Raw genomic sequence first — 19,378 nt, forward strand, 5'->3', positions numbered from 1 at the left:
TCTACAGTAGCACATGCTGATCGGCTGTGCCAGCACAGGGAACAATGCAACATGACAGACCTCAGCAAGAGCTGCTGCACAGAACATTGTGAATTTAAAGTCAGTGGTATGAGAGCCTGTGTGGATGTTGTCCTTCTTCCAGCAGAGACAGGTTCACAGCGGCTGAGAAGCCACTGACTGGTGTCCTCATTAGGGTGATAACACATCCCCCAGGTCAGACACATGGTTGTGTTCATGCTAGCGGTGCATGTGATGGTGGAACCGATACAGCCACAAAAGTCTTCAAAGGTGGTAGGTGGTAGGTGGTGACGGTGCACACCTGCACCCAGGAGTCTGGGGACACCAGGAGCTGTTTTGTTGTTGCTCGCTGCAAAAAAAGTTTCCCACAGTAGAAACAAAAGTAATGACACACCTGAATCTGTCGGTTATCAGGTAGTAAGGCGTGGCCATGACTTTAAAGGTAGGAGATTTCATTCTGATGCACTTTTTGTTAAATTAGTGTAACTTCTCTTTACAATCCGATAGCAACAAGCAGTTTCACATTAAAACGAAGAATATGAATCATCTGTGGAAGCTATAAAACGCTAAAAACATCAGCCAATCCTCCGGGTGGACCCTGCGCGGAGTATTGGCTGGTTGTCACTCTCTTCCTGCTCTGCGTGCAACAGAGAGGTACGTGCATGATGGCCGAAGTCACAGACCGCAGCTCGTCTTCAGGTGATGCGCATCCATGTGATTGGGAGGCGTGGCTTCGGGGAGAGCTCTGAGAGAAAGGGGCGTGTGAAATCTGGCTGACTCTCACTGAGTTTTCAAAATCTCCTACCCTACCTTTAAGTCAACGACTTCACCCGTTCCTCTGCACCCTTAATGCACTTCTTCTGCACATAAGACCTCACTATGTTACCCAGAATCCCCGGAGTGTCATGATGTCCTTAACAGCTAGCAAACCTGCTATCACACAAAGCTCAGGGCAGAGAATGAGGACTGCTGCTGGAAACACACTGTTATCAACAACATGACTACAGCAGCCGCCATGTTTCCTCTCCTGATCAGACCTGATCAGCTCAGAACTGTCCTGATTCTTTAACTTCACGCTCTGACGAGCCCTTCATGACACAGTGTGGTCTGCCTGCTGTGGAGCTCCATGACTGCATATGTCGATAAAGGACGACGTGAAGCCACCTGAGCCACGCCCGGTCCGTCTGCAGGGCTGATGGGAAAGCCAGACAGCATGTGCAGCGTTTTTACTGAGCCGCTCTTCACATCCATGAAGCGAACAGGAAGGGCTATAGCATGACATGTGTAAGCAGATCTAGCTGCATTTGAAGTTTTAAAAGCTTCTGCCTGACAGATTTAGGATTAAGAGGGGGAACTGTATACGACACCCTTGCAGGACCCCTTATAAATTGGAATCAATTTTTCAAAGGAAATCATAAAAGCACCCCCCCCCCCCCTCTCTCTCTCTCTCTTGCTGTGCCATGCTGATGGCTCCATTTAAAGCGGGCCCATCCACATTCTTCCACCATTACTGCTAAGTATCGAGCACCAGCATCAGTGACAGAAGGTTTAAAGTGAGGTTACAGCTTTTAATGGGCCAATTTGAGCCATTTTTACATTACATCAGGATGTGTTGTGGTATTGTTTGGAAAAAAGGCAAAGAATAATACTGGGCCGGGGAGAACGACAAAGCCAGGCACTTCCTACAAACTGACCCGCTGATGAGAAAAGCAAAGTGTGTGTGTAACGGCTTGGACGACTCCTAAAAGAGCCCACATGTTTTAAAGAGGACGGGGAAGCGCTGCGAGTCCTGTCACGCTTCACTGCGAGAGCTTGTAACAAAGAGCGGAGGCTCTCCGGAGGTACCGCTGACGCAAGCGGAGGCCGCAGGCTCCCGTTCGCTCTTCATCCTGGTCATCAGCGCTTTCATCAGCATCCACGGAGCTCGTCCAATAAAGGCCCATGACAACGTTTTATCGCTGCGCTTTATTGTTTCGCGATTCCTTGTTGAGAAAATGTCACAGGCCGCATAAAATCTCAGATGAAAGGCGTTTCTGGGAGATCAGACGACCCCTAAACCTGCTTCAGTTTCACTGCTCGCAGCGCTCGTGTACTGTGGGACGTCCTGTGAACAGAAGTGTCAGCTTTCCTCTGTAAAATAAAGAAAAAGACAAACAATCAGAAAAATTGAGTCATAAAATTTAAACATATTTTTTAAATAATGCAACAAAATCACAAATTTATGAGAAACAACTGATATTCAAATATGGTTTTTTTCAATTTATGAGTTCTAAATTGTAAAGAAGGATTTTTTTTATATGTAAATTTTAAAGTACATATTTTTGCCATAAGAATATCATTCACCCTGGGCTCTGAATTTTTACAAATATATGTTCACACACATATCCTCCTCTCCGTCCTCTCCGTCCTCTCCGTCTGCTCTTCCCTCCCTCCCTCCCTCCCTCTCTCCCACTGGGATGTAACGGTTAAATGAGGCAGACGATGAGCTTCACCTCCTGTAAAGTGTGTTAGTGAGATGGCTTGATCCGGGTGGTCTGTGCTGGGCCGAGTCCTTGTAAAGACGAGGACCTCCCCGTCTGGACCCCTCGGGCCCTCTCTCTCTCTCTCTCTCTCTGGGTCTGGGTCTGGGTCTGATGGGGCCCCTCTCTCTCTCAGCTTGATGACCCCCCCAGCTGGAGCTCCAAGACTCCAGAGAGCAGATATTCACTTTTACAGCAGAGCGTTGAATTCCCTCTGCTGAGCACAGGTGGATGAAGATTTCAGGAGTCTGTCACAGACTTTGAGGAACTGTTGACATCTTGTGGAGCTGCAGCGGTTTTATTAAGTCAAACAACCGTCGGAGCTGAACCCTGTCCTGCAGTGAATATATAATATAACCAAGATTTGTTGTCACAAAACCAAACCTCCTGTGTGAAGCCTGCAGGTGTTGGTGCCACCATCCATCCCTCCATCCATCTATCCCTCCATCCATCCATCCATCCCTCCATCCATCCCTCCATCCATCCATCCCTCCCTCCATCCATCCATCCCTCCATCCCTCCATCCCTCCCTCCATCCATCCATCCCTCCATCCATCCATCCCTCCATCCCATCCATCCCTCCATCCTCCGTCTGTGGACCTGTGATGCAGCATGAATGTCACTGTGTCTTGTTTCTGGTTGATTATTGACTGAATATGGAGTTTATTCACCAGGATGTGTTTACACACAATCTCTGAAAAGTGAGTGAACACTCACATAAAAACTGTGAGATTTAGGCGACCCTGTGCGACCCTGCAGCTTGTCTTTGACCCGCATCTTTCACTGGTGTTGTGTGTCGCTCACCCTCTGAGTTTGTAAGCGTGTGTGTGTGTGTGTGAGCTTCCCCGGTGTGCAGCCGGTTGTCTGAGCGTCCTCCCGCTCTGCTGGTGCACACAGAAGAAGTCTTGGTCCCTCCTTTAGACCACGTCCTGCTGATCAGTATCCTCAGCTGCTGTGTAAACAGACACGTGCAGCGACCACAAATCACAGCTCACACACTTTCACTCTGAAGTTAAGACGAAGAAAGCTGACGCTGTTTTTACAGTGTTGACACAATGATTTGTAAGCACATTTCTCAGAACTTATTTTGACAAACTTAAAGAAAAATCCCAGAATTTGTTGTGAATGACTCTTAAAATGTCTTAAAAAAAGTATTAAAACGGATTTATGGGCATTGATTGTGAGTATTGATCCTGTGAATCTGACGCCTCCAAGTGAGTCTCTGATACTCAGATGAAGTTTGCAGTGTTAGATCATCTCATGTCATGTGTGTGTGTGTGTGTGATTTATGGGGAATCTTAGAAAAGGTTGTGTTCATAGTTTCAGTCTCTTTGAAGCCAGAGAAAATATCTTCATGCTGAGCTGTGACAGCAAGTTGTTGGTCAGACTGAAAGCTGACGGGCAGCCTGGTCTGATTTGGGATTTTATGCCGTTGCATTCATGAGATTGAGCTGGATTACGCCAGGATTAGTGAAGAGTCTTTGTTTGTTTGTTTGTTTGTTTGTTTTTATGAAACATTCCTCACGTCTGTCCACTGTTCATAAATTAGCATGTTAGCATTTCTTTTTGTTTCCTTGTTTTTGGATTAGAAACAAAAAAAAGAAAATTTAAGCTTCCTGGATTTTACAGGAGTTTCAGTTTTTACCAGCGGACCAGATCTGGGCCTCAGAAAGCCCTGTGAGTGTGAACCGGCTGCTGCTGCTGCTGAACAATAAAGTCTGAAACAGAATAAAGTGTGCAGAGATGTGAGGAGCAAGGAAAACAGATCGTACAGGACCAAACAAGATACATTTCCATCAGACACATGTGTCCCCTCAACCCTACATAAAAGCAAGGTGTAAGTCGATGTGCATGACCTTGCATAAACACTTGCCATAAAAGTTAACACAGAGGATTTGGACTGCTTCAGCGCCTTGATGTGGGTTCGCTGATGACCTGCCCAGATCTGCTCCTTTTGGCGGAGGCCAGCTGCTCCTATACAGCTACTTCAAATCATCGCGTTCGGCAAGTATGACGCAGCTATTTCCGTGCAGAGCAGGTTACAATAGGAACAGGAATGCTCGCAAACGGGATCTGGAAACTAGATTGGAACTTATAAAGCAGCGCAGTCACCTCTGCTGGAGGTTTTCCTGCGGTGATCTGGAAGTCGTTTGTTCCTGCAGAGCGATGACCTCCTCGACTGTCCGACTCCAGGTTTAACAAGCGGCCTCGACCCTTCGCCTCCTCTGATTGGCTCGTTGGATTCGTCGTATGCAGCTGGTTGATGTGGAGCTTTTTATAGATAACCACGATGATCTCTGAGACATCTGAAATGTGACAAATGTCCACAGCCAGACATTTAAACCTGGGTTAAAACGCTGGAGTTGTTGGTCGTCTTTATGCTGTTCGGATCGGCGCTATATAGGCGGGTGATTGGATGACTGTCAGCGACTGTCAGAGCAAAACATCACACCATCAGCTGGCTGAGTGTCCTCACAGGAAGCTGACGGATCCAAATCACAGATTTCAAAAAATCTAAACAAACAAATGGCGTCATCCTTCAGCCTGAAGAGCAGTTCAGAGAAAACGGATGTAGGAGGCTCTAAATATGTTTAGTTGGACATTTTAACATGGAGGTCTCATTTTAAAACCAAGCCAGCCCCCAGAGGCTACAGGGGGAAGTGCAGTTTTAGCATGTTTGTTTCTCCAGTCTTCATGTTCAGGAAGAGATGTTTGGGCTAAAATACATCTACACAAAAACCAACCAGCATTTTTTTTCTACACCCGCATGAAGCTGGAACCCGTCTGTTGCCAGGCCATCATAGACAGACAAGCAACCATTCACACTCACACTTAGGGGTTAACTTAAAACTCTGAATCAACCTAAGATGCACATCTTTAGTATGTGTGAGGAAGCCGGAGAAAACCCACCCATGGCACAGCAGGACCTGCAAACCTTTTAACATGAGGCCTAGGGGGATTTGCTCAGGCCCCTAGAGGCTGTGTGGAGAATTGCAGTTCACATTTATTCAAATAACTTGTGTTTTTTTTGTTGTTGCTGGAAGTTTGACTGTTCATCAGCTGAAATGAGCCAGAATTGTTGGAAAGTATGAAATTAATCACATTTTATTAGACATATGTTTCATTTCAAATATGAATCTGGATCTGAATAGTGCTGTCCTAAGCTACTTTCCATCCATAGTGTAAGGTGGGGCGGCTGAGGCCGGATGAAAATCTGTAAAGGATGTAGGGTGATGTGATCTACTGAACTGATCATGTTCTCGGATACACAAGCCCTGAAACTAAAGAGAATAAATCAGGAGCGGCTCCCCTCTGCCCTCCTCCCCTCTGAAGGCTCCATTTCTTTTTTTTTTCTTCTCCTCTCTTTTCATTCCAGGATCCCACATGTGCCCAATATATCACTTAGGCTGTATCACCTTCTCCCTTTGTTTATCATCTCCTTGGATAAGCATGTGGAATCCCCATCTCATCCCCTCTGCCTTGTCTCCAGGACTTCCAAACGTATTTTACAAGCCACCAGTTACTGAGCCTAATGGTTTGCAGCAGCAGAGCTGGTAGCGCACATGATATCTTCAATGTAACAATCAAAGAGGCATGCAAGATTTTGGTATTTCCGCTGGCTACAGATGTGCAGCGGCTTCCAGCTCCAGAAGCTGTAATCTAAGTTAAAGACAAGGAGGGAAAGAGGGGAAAAAAATACTTCAAACAGGCAAACATCTTATTGCCATGTGTCACTATCAGAGATAAGAGACAGTATATAGACAGGGCGCATCATAAACCTCAGCAGCCTGCTGTGATCAGATGAATACAACACAACACTTACAAGACAGAGCTGATACACAAACAACATGTCACTAATGAGGAAATAATTAATGTGCAACACAGGGCCGGAGCAAGAATCTCTGGGGCCTCTGGGCAGGACATGGGAGCCCCCACAGGAAAACATGAAGTGACATCAAAATAACCTGTGATAACCTGGTGAATAATCTAGTGAAGAGCGGCAACCAGGACCCCACCGTTGGTATCTTTTATTGTTGTTGATTACATGAATAAAACGTTCCGATCCCTGCCAGCTAGGTCGCTAGTGATTATAATTTTTGCCATTATAGCTTTAATTATTAAATAAATGTTTAAAAAACAAACTTCACACATCATCTTGCTTTAGTTAAATAGATCATTATATTTGTATGCTCCTGTTTCCATCGCTGCTCGGCCATTTCCCTTTCAGTGGATGGTGGTACATGTTGCTAATTTAGTGGTTGTCGCTTGTACGCTGCTTTTCATGATGCATTGTGGGATGCACTGAGGGCACTGTCTAAAAGCTCTCACTAATGCTAATAGTGCAGACGCTACATAGCGCCCACAGCCAAGGTTACGCTAACTCCACACTATCATGTACTGGTTCACCTCGAGGCCCTTTATTGGTTAGCAGCATCTGCACTAGCTTGGCCTAAATGCATTGTATAGCTAAGGCTAGCTTCTCCTCAGATGTGGTTATTGTTACACCTAATGCTAACATGCTACATTGTCAGTGCTAACAGTAGTGGCAGCAGCTGTTTGTTGTTTGTTGATACAGTTTTCTCTCTGACAGGATTAAATAATGATCATTTTAAGCGCTTTGTGCTGGCCGCCTGCTGCCGGTGTGGACGAGCCATCCCTTTGTTGATACCTCTGCTGCAGCACGTGTCTTTAATATGAAGCATACTGCACCTCCTTGTGTTGATTTCTTTCATATGGCTCTACAGTGTCTGAACACAGGGTTTTCATTACTGTGTTTAAGGCACATTGAAGTCCAAAATCAATCTTGAGTGTAATTTCACACTTATACAGTACATGTATTTTAGAAAATGCTATAAATAGATGAACAATATAGAGCTTCTGTTCATGGAACATGTTTAGACCTTTTAGCTTTTACATTTATCCATCTATTTATTTAAAAAAATTCAACAGAAAAATAAATAATTTGAGGTCAACGTGTCCTCATAAATAAAGAACATTTCGTAACAGCGTCTGCACTGCACAGATGTTGGTGCTTTTAATAGCTGTGACAGTTAAGAGTTTCAACAACTTGAGCTGGAATACCTGGAAATATTCTGTTAATACCAAAAGAAAGCAGAGATCGTCTCTGACCTTCAGTGGACGGTTTGGACATCACACTCAGACTACGGGTGGAAAAACCAACCGTTCCCCAAACTTTCTAATTCACTGTTTGTGTAATTGTTCTTGGAAATCCAGTGTTTTGTCCTTTTGTGTTTTGTTACAAACTGGATCTTATTTTTGTCGTTCTCGCCATCATACCTGTCTGTTGTGATAACATTTTAAAATAATTGCTGAGCTTCAAAAAAAGAAGTGATGATTCCATGAGGGATCAGAGAGGCAATAAAAACAAACCCATCATTATATTGGAGGTCAAAGATGAAGCAGGAACAGGAAGGTGCATCATTTTCCCGGTGAAACATGGCAGAGGAAGTCCTCTCACCTTCGCACACAGCAGACCAAAGAGAGAGAGAGAGAGTCCAGGTAGTGGAGGCGGCGCAGTAAAGAGTCGAGGTCTCTGTCAGTAAATCATCCAGCTCAAAGCGAGCAGCGCTTGGCCTGATCTCAGTGGAAAGCTGCGGGTCAGTTTGACTCCTTGCCAGCCCTGACAAATAAATATGCTTTGTGCTTCCAGCATAAAGAGATCTCTCACTGCTCGGTTCATCTCTGAAGCTGCTCATGGAGCAGGAGTTCTGCTGGATGCACCGTGATTACACTGTGAGTGAGTGTAGCATCCACACAGCTGCAGGCAGTGTGCAGGTAGCTAGCTCAGAATCAGCCATAGACTAAAAGTAAGAATTATTTTAGGTTTATTTCTGCTGACATTTCAACATGAAGGTCTGTGGGGATTGACTCACTTTTAAAGCCACCCCCCAGAGGGGGGTGGTGAACTGCATGGGCTTCGTTTGTCAGCTCCCGGAGGTCTTCACCTCTGAACGCCTGCTGAATGTTGATGTTGTTCCAGGATGGCAGCCTGATGTTTGGTCTCACTTTTGTACAATAGGCAGAGGCTGAGTCGTGTTGTCCATCTTTATATAGAGTCTATGATATGAGCCTTCGGAGCAAGTAGATGTGAGCACAGGAGGACATTACCTTTCCTTTGTTGTCTTTTAGTTTTCTTTTCTTCTTTCCTCTCCCTCCGCCTTCTCCTCCCTGCTGCTCTTTGGCCTCGTCTGATTCGTTCAGGGCTTGAACAGAGGCGATAGAGGGGAAAAGCTCAGAATTATAAAGTTGTTTTCTGTACTTTACTGGACAATAAAGAGTCTGACCGCCCAGGACTCTGAGAGGAGGACGGGCCGTCAGTCTGACTGGAAGTCTAACAGACATTTTTTCGACATCTGTGTTTCACCAGCTGAAGAAGTTGCCCTCCTGTTTTTTGCTTTGGAAACAAACTTCACTGATGAGCTTCACACTCAGCATAGTGGCCTCATCTAATATGACACATGCTGTTTGAAATACCAACACCGCTTGTCAATGTTTCCACTGTAACAAGAAATGCTTGTCTCATGGAAACAAGCCTGAAAGTAGCCAAATTCATGGAAAGTCCCCGCCAGCCGCCCGGGCTCTGCATCTGTTCGTTACCGGCCGTCAACTTGTGTTTTCCCCCAAACAACCAGGATGTCGGCTTCAAAACAAAACACACACCCAAAAAAATCTACAACTTGAGTCTGCGCACACAGAACTGGAGGGAAGAGGGGTCTGCTGGGGTCAGAAACATGAGAAGCGGTTGGCTTTTGTCTGCTGAGCGTTGAGTAACACAAGCCGGTGGGAGAGTACAGAAGCATTTGCGTGTAAAGTATTAAAATTAATATGCGTTTCCTGCTTCCATTAGCACCACAGAGTGTGTATGTGTGTGTGTGTGTGTGTGACCTCCTTTCTTTCTTCTTTCACTCACTGTTTTGACTCCTCTCTCCAATGAAGGGATCACACCAAGCGTCCGTTTCACATGTCAACAGAGCGCTGAGGGTAAAATACCACCCGGTTAGTCAGGACTTCATTTATTATTGTTCACATCAAAAGTCACAAGTGTGTCAAAGTTCACTTCACTGTCTGGAAAAAGCCTTTTCACTGTCAGCAGCTGCACTCTGCTCTGATCTTTAATATAAGAGACGTTTCAATCTGAACCAATAGTCAGGTCCAAAATGAAGTGCAAACCTTTGTAGTAATGCACCAAAACAGTCCTGAAGCCAACAGGAAGTCCTCCATTTTGGATTTAATGTTTATTGTGGTGCTGCTTCTGCACTTATTAGTGAACTCCATTATTTGTCCATCATCAGGTGGGAGTCAGGTCCTCAAAGCTTCATCTGGTTGTACAGCTATGAGCTACAGTAGGTGTTAGAATGTGTCGTCTCTGCGTCGTTGTTGTTGTAGTACGTGGAGGTTTTGTCGTGTTCTTGTTTGTTTATTTGTGTGTGTGTCTGTCTGGCTCCAAGAGGAACAGCCTTTGTGTATGCTGGTGCTAATGGACATCCTAATATTAACGTGAGTGCATGCACAGGAATCCAGGCAGAAACTCTCCTTTAGCTTCAGCCGGAGATTCGATGGCAGCTTCACTTTGTTTCGGAATAAAAGTTGATTCACATGCAGACATGATTGGACACTTCAACACCTGCTGAAAGCATTCGTGTTGCCTTCCAGAGCTGAATCAAAGAAATGCTGACAGTCCTCATATAACTTAATCCTGAGCAGGAGGAAATAAAACAGCTCTGTGGTTTGAGAGTAGATGCAGAATGACCCAACCTGGTCAAGTGTAACTGAGAAGGCCATGTCTGGTAAGCCCAGGTGCAGCAGAGGCCTTACATGAAGTGAGGAAATCAGCAGTAACTGCTGTGTGTATGTGTGTGAGTGTGTGTTTTAGAAGCCTGTGTCAGGGCTGATAAGCATCCAGTGGAGGCAGCAGCGAGCAGCTGGAAACACAGAGGAGCTCTGAGAGCAGAGCTACAAAACCCGCTTCACATCCAGCAGGTTAAAGACGTGCTTTGTTGATTTTTCTGCACGTGTTGGTGCGTATCACACTGAACAAAAAATTTCACAAACATCATCCAGAGGTTGAACGGCACGAGTCCCTGTGTGAGTCCATCTAAACCCAATCCACAAACAGGAAAAGAGGGGCAGCTACAAGACACACACACTTATTTACACATTTATTTCTACTGTAAAGTCTGACTTTAGGGAATTGACTTTGTTTTGGAGCCCCTAGGGGGCACAGAAGGAAATGCAGCCACAGAGACTTGTTTCAGACACGTCACTATAAATATTGAGTCACGTTAAGACCTCAAGTGGCCACTAAAGGAACTGCAGGGAAAACATATCCTTGCACTCACATTAACATCATTATTCTGGTAGAATGTATATTGAGCTCACACAGCTGATATGTTCCTGTCATGATTCTGCAGTCATGAAGCTCCCTTTGATCTCTCAGATCAAAGGGAGCTTCTCTCTCAGATCAAAATCAGATGGAACACGACACCTTATTCTACCATCACACACTTTAATGAGCCTACACAGCATTTAATAGTGAAACCATAGTAACAGATTGAGTCAGTATGAAGACACCTTTTATGACCACTGATGTCATTTTGGAGAAAACTGGCGAAGGCTTTTTACGCGGGGAATAAAACATGAGATTAGCACAGATGTTTTTTAATCTAAAGGCCGAGCGCTGTGGTCACAGGGAGGCGTTCTATATTTAAAGGAGGTTTTTACACCAGGACGACAGCTCCAGATACACAGACAGATCCATAACAGGCCGCTGGATTTTAACAGCTTCATACGGCCGTAAAATGTCGAGTTTTTAGTGCACACGCTGTTTTTAAACTGTTAATATGGGGGAACCAGTGTTTGCAGTGGACGTGCTCCGGAGCCTGACATTGGATTACAGCTGTTATTTTTGTCACCATCTTATTGGCTGAAAAATAACCTGGCGCTGTTGAACTTAATTTTGGGGTTTTAAAGAAATGCTTTCTTTTTTGGTCCCAAAGACAAGTATGTGTTGTTTGTGTGTGTGTGTGTGTGTCAGCATAATAGCAGCATAATAGTTGTGTTATGTATGTTTTACATGATAGAGTCACAAAGGAGCATGAGTGGAGGACCCAGGATGGAGCCCTGAGGTACCCCACGTGGCACGTTTGACAGCTGAAACAAAATAGAAACACCTCAGCAATGATGACAGTGACAGTTTGAATTGTGCAAAATGAAATGGTTACGTGTGTGTGTGTGTGTGTGTGTGTGTGTGTGTGTGTGTGTGTGTCAGAAAGAGAGAGAGAGTGTATACTTTCCCCCCTGCAGATGGAAAACACATAGGAAGCAATTAAAAGCTTCTCACCTCGACACTTGAGGAGCAGGAGGATGCCTGCTAAACAGATAAAGCTTCTCTTTCTTGAGCTTCTGTTACAAAGCGACCCCCCCACCCCACCCCACCCCACTCCCTCCACCCTGCTCCACCCAGTGACCCTCCTTAACGGATGGCTATTTATTTGCTTACACAGCTTTACAATGGCTCATTCAGCCTGCAAAGGTCAACAAGCACGCAACACCTGTCTCAGTCAACACATAATTGGAACAAAGTCTGCTTCTTCTTTTGTTTGGGGGATGTGTGTTGTTTTTTCTAAGTTTCTCTGCATGCACACATGCACACACACACACACACACACACACACACACACGCACACACACAACCTGTCTGCTTCTGTGCAGTATTTATGGTGGGGACGCATTGGGAACCCGACACCACATTTACAGCCAATTGCTGTGTGATGATGAAGTGGCCCATTTGGTTCAGATTCTCTGTTTGTCCGGGGCGGGCTTTGTTCTTCTGGGCCTGCAGATCCATCATGTGCAGCAGTCAGCGGGTCGTCCCAACACCCCCTTCCCCAGGCGACACACAAACCACCTGCAATCACCTCGGAGATCAGTGCCTATTTACTTAATGTCCATCCTGTCTTTGTGCACTGTAAAAAGTTCTTTATTCGGCCCATGAGGGGACATTTTTAAAGTACAAAGACAAGAAACAGAGAAATCACTGAAAACAAACGTCTCATTCTGACTTCTGTAGCAAATTACTCCACACTCCGAGGAGCACAATGACATCTAAATCACCGGGACTCAGCAACTGCAGTTGTTTTAACTGGTGCCTGCTTCTGGTTTTACTGCCAGGCAGATTTTGGCTCTCGCCTTCCTCTCTGCTGAGGCCTACAATCCGCACCAAATGTTTCACATTACCCGGTGTGAAAACCCTCCTACTCCTCAGATTCTTTTTTACAAGTCCATGCATCCACAGAAACCTGATATTTCATATTTCATTCTGGTTTGTGGATGTCATTGCAAGTGGACGCCGGTTCACATGCAACCGCCCGACCGCCGCCTTTGATCAGCCTGACCGAGACTAATTGTGGACGGAGAACAAATGAAAGAAATATCGGGAGATTTCATGGGAATTGGCACTCTGGCCCGCACTGCCCGAGCTGCCCGGCGCTGCTATTAGCAGTTAAAATAAGCGACTAGCGCTTGGAGAGAGTCAGCCCGCTTCCTCCTGCAGTTACACAAAGATAATGTGGAGGATGTGGACGTGACGTACCCCTCTCAGCAGATGGAAACATAACATTTACACTGCGCTGCTTTTAAAAGCTTTAACAGCGTGAGCATAAGTCAGAGTGACCTATTTCACATGTCCTGTTTGAGTCTGTAATAAATTGCATTTAGAAACATAAAACCACAACCACAAAATCCCCACATGTTCTTAAAAGGTATTCACAATAGAGAGCTGAACGGTTCTGGCAAACAAAATTCATTCCACGGACCAAATATCAAGGGAAAGAAAAAAAAAATTTAAAGCAGCATAAATGTTCCAAATGTTTAAGAGTGGCCAGTGGATCCCGAGGGGCTCGTTCACGTTCGCTCTTTGTTCCTCGTACAGGATGTAACTTTGCAAGCTGGTTTTCATTCAGTCTGGAGCGCCAACAAACCAACAGCTCACTCTCTCTGCTCACATTAGCATGCTACAGAGTGTCTCTCTTTTCTTAAAGACAAGCAGCTCTGGTGCACAAACATGTCAGACAGTAAAGGTATGTATGTGTCCGAGCTGCACGTTGGTGGAAAAAGGCGGCTGATTTTCCGGTTAGGAGGGCAGGTTAGCCACGGTCCCAGCAGCAGGTGACTGGAATGAGGTCATGATGTGGTCATGGGAGGGGTGTGTGTGTGTGTGTGTGTGTGTGAACCCTCTGAATAACTGCTGTGCTGGAGGTGAAACACATCAGACCCTGCGAGCTGCAGCCGTGTGTTTTCCTCCCCCCCTTCAGCTCAAGGTGTTGTTTCACTCGCCGCTGTGGAATCCCCAGAGTGACAGCGGCGGATTGATTTGCTTATCCATGAAAAAGATGGACTGCTACTACGAGCCCCAGGAGATAACAGGGTAGAGGACCACAACACACACACACCATAGAGCCACCTGTGTTGCATTTGGGCCACTCTGTCTTATATCCTGACTCATCACGGCTCCTTAAATCAGGGAAATATTCTACTTCAATAACACAATAATACTTATGTAAATACAACTCTTCTTAAAGTGTACCCAGACGTCTGCTAATCAGCCCTCAAATTTATGTGTAAGTCAGATAAGTGTTATTTTTGTCAGTGGACATGGATTCTTCCACATGTTTCCCTTAGTTCCAGTTTCAGCTGTGTCTCTTGGCCTTAAAATCAGAACCTGAGTCCAGCGTTTCCAAAAATACGCTGATTTCTGTACTATTTAAAATGACTGTTTAAAAAATAAAAGCAGCAGCAAAGTATTTCTCACAGGACTAAAATAAATAAATGTTAATGAATTAACTGAGCAACTTGTTGAGGGGGTGTTGGACCCCACGGTGTGTCTGAGGAACTGCTAGTGTGTGTGAGGTGTGTGTAGCTGTCAGCGCTCACAGGGATGTAAAAACCTGAGCTGACTGTACTGTACCATTTATAATCAGTACAAACGATTAAGCAAGAAAATTAAAATACAAAAAAAAAGTATAAATGAAGGACAATTTTCTGAAATTTTTTCTGACATTTATTAAAAAAAACACAAATAAATACAAATAAACTTACAAATTAATAAAAGATAAAAGGCTAATAAAATATATAATAGTTTTATAAAGAAAACTTTTCATCTTGGTTTATGATCACATGCTGACCTCCTCTCAGGCCCGGAGCCTCGTACTGTACATGGCAGCGGTGGCGGCGGCCCTGCTTCAGCAGCAGAGGTGGCCCTGCTGCAGCGGCGGCGGCCCTGCTGTGTCCTCGCTGACTCCGCTGGGCACCCGGGCAGATTGGCATGTTTCAGCAGGTCTTCACTGAGTGAGGAGTCGCCTTTCACTTTTTCCCCGCCTGCTGTGCGGTGAGGGGGCAACAAACCCACACAAACCTGCAGAAGTACCTGTTTGATAGTCGGCCGAGGTGTCTGCTGCCTGACCCGACACAGGCCTGGATCTCATGGTGTCTCGTAATGAGGTGGAATAACAGGAGAAGCCAAGGTAATTATGGAGTATCTGTACATTCTCAGCTGCTTTAAAATGCAACCTGTTATCTGATCTGATTCATAGTGTGTTGGGAAAGATGAGTGAGTGTGAAATCTCCTCCGCTTGGCGTTCTCGGCCTTCAGATCCGACAAGATGAATGAGCTTGATGAGCTCTTCAGTTTCCGTCTCCTCGCATTTGGCCTTCACGGTTTCTTTCCCTCCCTCGCCGCGGAGCCGCTTTTTACGGGAGTCATGAGAAATGCCGCCATCAAAGAATGACTTTGTTAGGATATTATGAGCTGATGTGAAGTCAGAGAGGGGAAAGAAAGAAAACACTGGTAATGGATCATAAATTACACTTTTTACGGAACGATGCGATTTGATCTGGGTGTCAGCTCTTCTTAACCGATCGGAGCGAGCAGAGCCAGCCAGGTTTCCTCAGGCTGTTTGTGCTCCAGAGGATGTAAAAAAAAAAAAGTGAGAAGAAGGAGGACAGTAAGACCGAAACAATTAGTCTCTACGGAGCAATAGGGCGGCGGCGTGCCAAAGCCCGGCAGAAACGAGAAACTCAGATGTTCTCTCGGACCAAATGTCAGATCAGATTGACTCATTTGTGGACCTGGTTCAAATGTGTACGCATCTCTGTCTGGGAAGAGCTCAGACTCTATAAAAGAAGTCCCTCAGGTCTCTGCAATATCTAATGGTATCGAGCAGGAAATGATTAGATTCACTGCGAAGAGGCAGAACTAATCGATCCCAGAGAGCCAACAAATGGACGAATACATCTTTATGCAAAAACTACTGATGAAAAGACGCTTCAGATGTTTTCACGCATCACATCTCTGCTCTTATAAAACGACAGTAGAATGATCGTCTGTCCGTAACATGCATGAATGTTATGGATGTAAGAAAAATCTCCTTTAAGCTCCTTAAGTTTCTTGTCTTAAGATTTAGCTGCGACCGATCTTCACCAGACACACGTGGCATGTGCAGATCTACTGCCCTCCTGTGGCCACATGTGTTGTTGTTGTTGTTGTTGGAGCTGGTAGCCAAATAAAATAGCAGCGAAGCTTGTTGCAGAGGGAAGAATTCTGCCTCAGCCTCTCTCCATGTACAGATGTGGGACGATATGGCGCCGTTCACACAGGAGAAAGTCAATCCAGCTAGAGTAGGATTGAATCCAGATAGCCTTTAAGCTGGATACGTTCAGACCTATTTTCAAATCTGGCTATCACACACACGTGTCCGTACTCAATCCAGCTTAACCTGGCTTGTTTGTTGTCCTCCAAAACGCATTCGTGTTCAGGCCTAAGCCAGCTGTAAGCTAATCAGGCAAGATCCACCTCCGAGAGGTGGACTGAAATCAATCCAGATATATCCGGAGTTGCACTGTTCAGACTCAGATCAAAACTATCCAGATATATTCATATACGAATCCTGCTCTAGCTGGATTGATTTCCCCAGTGTGAACGGGGTCTATGATAATATGACATGTTTAGTGTCTTTCAGCTCATTGTTTTGTTTTCTGGTCATGTGTCTGTAGAAAAAGACAATGTTAGCAGCTAGCTTAGCATAGCACAACATTAAATGCATTTTTCTTTAAAGGTCTGTTTCTAAAAGTGGATTCTAATGTGTGCTTCTCTTTAAATAAGATGGACACATCACACATTGACTCCCTGCATGGGGTGTGGGTGTTGGGGGGGAGAAAAAGCACTGAAGCCATTTTCCCACTTTCGAAACCTCGGACTGGCTGACAGCCCTGTGTAATTCACTGCCAGCACATTTTTTATGCTGCACAGTTTTTGATACACTGAAGAAAATTGATGTGCGTTTGTTGTGTTAAACACCTGACTTGGATATTTTGGAGTTTACATTCGTCTTCTTGCGCTGTCAATCCACACCGGGGCTCGGCCAAAAACCTCCGGCCTCAAAGGGAAATTTACAAGTTTATTTGCTCCAGAAAATGTTGCTTTTCTGCTCTTTTGATGTGACAGACAGGTGAAAAGGCTCAAACTGCTCAGCTGTAACTCGAGCTAAGCTTAAGTGCAGAAATGTATTTTCCACTCTAAATAATTTTTTTTTTGACTTTCTGCACATTTTCCACATTCTTACTGTCGCGCTCCCTCCACACAGACGGTGTCATGTCCTCCTGAAGTGAAGAACAAAACATCAGGCGGCTCAGGAAGAGTCCCGGCAAGTGCAGCCGCCACATACCACGTTTTAACAAGTATCTCACCACACTCACGCTGTAACCAAGTCGAACCATATGGAGCGAAGGAAGGAGGTGGTGGGTGTCTCAGCTCAGGGTCCAGCCATAAGTCATGTGGAAATACCTTCAGAGGACAACAACATGTGGACAGTTATCATCCCAGGGGTGGAAAACAGAAAGCAGACAGAGCTAACAAACATTATTGTCTTAATGTTCTGTGTCCTCCAGAGCTTTGTTTTTATTGAACATCATCACATGTTCGTCTGCATAAATTGCACAATTGATTTTTTTTAATCTCCAAAACAATAAAAGTAAACAAAGAATAACAGAATGATAAAAAAATAATTGTAAAACTGTGAGAATGGGCGCTGCCATCTTCATTTGCAGCCTGTCGTGACCAGATGTGGACACCACACACACACGTTGAACTTCACTTTTCCCAGCCGCCATCTTGGCTGCTGGTATGAATGTGACAGCTCGGGATGCTTGTTGAGCAGCAGCGCTGTGTTAAAAACAGAATCTGCCGGCTGAACATTTCCTGTAAATAAGTGAAAATTCATTATTAGTAACATCAATTTTGTTTCAGGGAAAAAAGAGCAGTGATCCCCTCCACCCCCGACTACAGCTGACGTCTTTATTTACTCTGCTTCCTGTATTTTCCTGGCATCGATAGCAGGTATAATATAAATGTCAGGAAACATGTCAGTGTTTATGAACCGCTGCTTCTTCTGTGAGTCCAGCTGCCTTTAATTTAAGCAGATAATCATCAGTTTGACTTCAGTTTCAGTGCTGAGAGCATGATGCTTGATCTTTGTGTGTCATTTTTTTATTTTTATTGATAAAAAGTTGTGTTTCATTTCATTTTCATTGACGTCTGCATTTTTGTTTACACTCTACGGTCCACATTTGTCTTGCATAGCAGGTCGCAGGGAGCAACCTCCAGTCCCCTATCATCTGATCTGAGCCTAAATGCTTCTCTGCCTCAGTTTGTTTTGGGGAAAAAGCTTCTCATGTTGCTTATGGAGATGAAGAATGGGTCGTCCCATGTGACAGCGAGCAGCTCCATGAAAAACGGCGCCTCTGCTGACAACCCCAGTTAAAAGTATCTGTGGCAGAGAGTAAAAAAATGACCTGGCTCTAAAACATTCCTGCTACAGAGACACGCAGAACGCTTTAGTTCTACACAGCGTGTGCACATGACGCCCGGCCACCTGGCCCTGCCAGGGTTTTTTGTTGTTTTTTTTTTTATGTGGGAATTTTAGACTAATTCAGCCAGGAATGTCAGATGTGTTCTCAAGATGATGCACCTGATACTAAAAAGCACTTCACAAGAGCTCCACTACAAGACGAATGGCTCCCCGAGGAGAGTCGCTCTTCTTCTTTCCACTCCACTTTTTTTTTTTTTTTTTTGACAGCTTCCTATCATGTCATTTGAATTTCAAAGTAAGAGCTGCAGGAAGGAATCTCACTTCATCTGCAAACATGCATGAGAAGGTTGCAGCTCTGTGTGTTTTGGACCTTGAGGAGGATGATGAGCTGAGGCACGGACCAGCCTGCACTCAGTGGGGGAGGGTGGGGGGGGGATCGCCGTGGCAGGGGGTCTGGAAGGGGGGAGTTTTTGGCAGGAACTTCAGAGAGGATGGGACACCTCGAGATCGGGCCGATTAGGGTTTGCGTGCCTGTGTCCAGGTTTATGGTGGCTTTGCACTGGAACAGATCTGAGGGGTGAGGCAGGTGTTTTCTCCCCCCCACCCCCCCCCCCCTGCTCTGTCATGCTGGATGATCCACTCACTGTCCTCCTGTTTAACCTCGAAACAGTGCAGAGCTCAGAGACACATCTTAAAACCACACAGTGGGAAGTCCTGAGCTGCCACAAGTTACATTCCTGTAATCACTGTACTAAATAAGTAAGATTTTAAAGACGAGAGTTTTTCATCTCTCTAATGTTATGGTGACCCACTGACCTGTTGATGAATAACATGTAAAGATGGAGCATATTTGACATAATTAAATGAATCCCTTTGTCATTTAAACTATAGTGTGTGTGTGACATAAGTACCTGCCTGCAGGGGTATGTAGAAAAACTGCAGTTCCTCCTGTGACCT

The sequence above is a fragment of the Parambassis ranga genome, chromosome 9 (genome assembly GCF_900634625.1).
Source record: "Parambassis ranga chromosome 9, fParRan2.1, whole genome shotgun sequence".
NCBI lineage: Eukaryota > Metazoa > Chordata > Actinopteri > Ambassidae > Parambassis > Parambassis ranga.